At 37.5% G+C, this 3,849-nt stretch overlaps 1 pseudogene; it reads left to right on the plus strand.

Annotated features, from left to right (window-relative positions):
• The first annotated feature begins 3,266 nt into the window (after positions 1 to 3,266).
• Positions 3,267 to 3,608, plus strand: LOC111167496 (guanine nucleotide-binding protein G(I)/G(S)/G(O) subunit gamma-5 pseudogene; annotated as a pseudogene).
• Positions 3,609 to 3,849: the final 241 nt, after the last annotated feature.

Below are 3,849 nucleotides of genomic sequence, written 5' to 3' on the forward strand. Positions count from 1 at the left end.
TAAGCAAGATTAAAATTAATATATGTTTTCTATCTGAGAAAGACAAATACCATATGATATCACATATGCGGAATCTAAAATATGACAAATGAACTTATCTACGAAACAGAATCACAGACATAGAGAACAGGCTTCTGGTTGCCAAGGGGGAGGAGGAGTCAGGGAGGGATGGATTGGGAGTTTGGGATTAGCAGATGCAAACAATTATATATAGGATGGATAAACAACAAGGTCCTACTGTATAGCGCAGGGAACTATATTCAACATCCTGTAGTAAACCATAAAGGAATATGAAAAAGAATGTATATATATGTATAACTGAATCACTTTGCTGTACAGCAGAAATTAACACATTGTAAATCAACTATCAATAAAATAAACATTTTGTAAACATATATATGTTTACATATATAAAACATATATATTTTTTATATATATATGTTTTCTATTACACAAGTTTGGGGTACAACAGTTAACCTAAAATAGTAAGTTACATTTCAATAAATGCATTCATTGGTTAAGTGATGGTAGAAACTGTACAATATATTGTATTTGGGTGGAGGCATTTAATTCCTAAATTTGAACAAATTTAACTTCTAAATTTATAAGTTCCTAAATTTCGAATTTATCTTACATTCTAAATAGTTATACCGTACCAGCCAATTCAGAAAACCCACTGAGGTAATAAAGATGTGGAATTAGTGGTGATGGTTACACAACTGCAAATATACTAAAAAACAGTGAATTGTACTGTTTAAAAGGGTGAATCTTATGGTATGTGAATTATCTCTCAATAAAAAATATAAAATTTGTTGGTAATAGTATATAATATGCTTCACTGTCAGAAACTTTTATTGGAAGTAGAAATGTCACTGAAAATAATGCTATTAATAATAGTATTAACATTGGCTCCAACTTGGGGAATTCCCTGGCGGTCCAGTGGTTAGGATTCGGTGCTTTCACGGCCCGGTCCTGGGTTCAGTCCCTGGTCGGGGAACTAAGATCCCACAAGCTGCAAGGCGCGAGAAGAAAAAAAAAAAAAGTATACAATTCAATGCTTTTAAGTAAATTTACAGAGTTGTGCAACCATCACCACAATCCAGATTTTGAACATTTCCATCACGCCAAAGAGATCCCTCATGTCAATCCCATTTGCAGTCAATCCCCGTATCCATCTCTGGCCCCAGGCAACCACTAGTGGTCTTTCTCTATATATAGATTTGCCTTTTCTGGACATTTTATATAAATGGAATTATACAATATGTGGTCTTTTGCTTCTGGCTTCTCTTACTTAGCATAATGATTTTGAGGTTCATCCATGTTGTAGCATCTATCAGTAGTGGTTCATGCCTTTCTATTGCTGAATATAATTCCATTTTATGGACATACCACTTTGGTTGATCCATTCACCAGTTGATGGATATTGGGATTGTTTCCACTTTTTAGGTGTTGTGAATAATATTGCTATGAACATTTGTGTACAAGTTTTTATGAGAACATATTTTCCTTTATGTTGGTAAATATCTAGTTGTGCATTTGCTGAGTCCTATGGTAAGTCTATGTTTAACATCTTGAGGAACAGCCAAATTTTTCCAAAGTGGCTGCACCATTTTACATTCCCAGCAGCAACATATGAGAGCTCCAGTTTCTCCACACCCTTACCAATGCTTGATATTGTCTCTTCTTTTTATTGTAGACATTCTAGTAGATGTGGTTTTAATTTGCATTTCTCTAATGACTATGTTGAACATCTTTTCATGTACTTAATAGCCATTCATATCTCTTCTTTGGTAAAATATGTATTTAAACCCATTTTAAAATTGGGTTGTTTATCTTATTATTGAGTTGCAAGAGTTCTTTATATATTCTGGATACAAGTCTTCATCAGATGCATGATTTGCAAATGTTTTCTCCCAGTCTGTAGCTTGTCTTTTCGTTTTTTTAATGGTGTCTGTGAAGAACAAAAGTTTCTACCTTTGATGAAGTCCAATTTATTTCTTCTTTTATGAATCTTGCTTTCGGTGTCAAATTTAAGAACACTTTGCCTAACCCAAGGACACAAAGATTTACTCCTATGTTTTCTTTTTTTAAAAAATTAATTAATTTATTTTTATTTGTGGCTGCATTGGGTCTTCGTTGCGGGCTTTCTCTAGCTGTGGCGAGCAGGGGCTACTCTTCTTTGCGGTGCGTGGCTTCTCATTGTGGTGGCTTGTCTTGTTGCAGCGCACGGGCTCTAGGCGCGCAGGCTTCAGTAGTTGTGGCTCATGGGCTTTAGAGCGCAGGCTCAGTAGTTGTGGCGTACACAGTCTTAGTTGCTCCACAGCATATGTGATCTTCCTGGACCAGGGCTCGAACCCGTGTCCCCTGCATTGGCGGGTGGATTCTTAACCATTGTGCCACCAGGAAGTCCCCTACTCCTATTTTCTTCTTAAAGGTTTATGGTTTCAGCTCTTACCTTTTGGGTCTGTGATCTATTTTGTGTATAGTGTGAGCTAAGGGTTTAACTCCATATTTTTGCATGTAGTTATCCAGTTGTACCAGCACTATATATTGAAAAGACAATCCTTTTCCTATGGAATTGCCTTGGCACCTTTGTCAAAAATAAACTGACCAAGGACTTCCCGGGTGGTCCAGTGGCTAAGCCTCTGTGCTCCCAATGCAGGGGGCCCGGGTTTGAGCCCTGGTTGGGGAACTAGATCCCACATGCTGCAACTAAAAATTCGCACGCTGCAACTAAAAAAAAAAAAAAGATCCCGCATGCCATAACGAAGATCCTGCATGCCGCAACTAAGACCTGGCGCAGCCAAATAAATACTTTGTTAAAAAGAAATTGACCATATAAATGTTTATTTCTGGACTCTCTATTCTGTTCCATTGATCTACATGACTATCCTTATGCCAGTACCACAATTGTCTTGATTTCTGTAGTTTTATAGTACATTTTGAATTTGGAATGTGTAAGTCCTTTAACTATGTTCTTTTTCAAAACTGGTCTGGCTCTCCTAGAGCCTTTGTATTTCCATATAAATTTCAGGATCAGCTTGTCAATTTCTGCAATAAAGCCTGCTGGGTTTTTGATAGGGATTTTATTTTGGGGGGGATTATATCTTTTTACTCCTTTGGATGCTCTCCTCTTCCTAAATACCCCCAAATTCTTAGCATATATTTCTTAGGAATAATAATATAAATAAATATTTACTGTTTACCAGGCATGGTGCTGAGTGGTTTACAGTCCTTATTGCATTTGTTCCTTACAATTACCCTTGGAGGACCCACCACCGATCCACCGACGGATTGCCGATCTGCCCAGCTCTCGCGTGCGCCATGTGTGGTTCCTCCAGCGTCGCCGCTATGAAGAAAGTGGTTCAACAGCTCCGGCTGGAGGCCGGGCTCAACCGCGTGAAGGTTTCCCAGGCAGCTGCAGATTTGAAACAATTCTGTCTGCAGAATGCTCAACATGACCCCCTGCTGACTGGAGTATCTTCAAGTACAAATCCCTTCAGACCTCAGAAAGTCTGTTACTTTTTGTAGTAAAATGAATCTTTGCAAGGTTTTTAAACCACTTTTCATAAACCGGTGAATATTCAAAGGAAAGCCAAATTTGAAGCCTGTACAAAAGCCTGTCTCTGTAACACGTGCCATACTATACAAACTTCTACTTTTGTCAGTCTACCTCTCTGAATATTCATGAATTTCTGTTTCACAAGGGTAATTATTTTATATACACTGGTGGCAGCATACAATAAAATACTTAGTATAAAAAAAAAGAAAGAAAAACAATTACCCTTGGAGATCGTCCATATCCTTGGAAAGGTGAAATTAATTGACATGTACACACCGCTATATTTA

The sequence above is a fragment of the Delphinapterus leucas genome, chromosome X (genome assembly GCF_059928025.1).
Source record: "Delphinapterus leucas isolate spDelLeu-1000000601 "Yukka" chromosome X, BTC_Dleu_Yukka2, whole genome shotgun sequence".
Classification (NCBI taxonomy): Eukaryota; Metazoa; Chordata; class Mammalia; order Artiodactyla; family Monodontidae; genus Delphinapterus; species Delphinapterus leucas.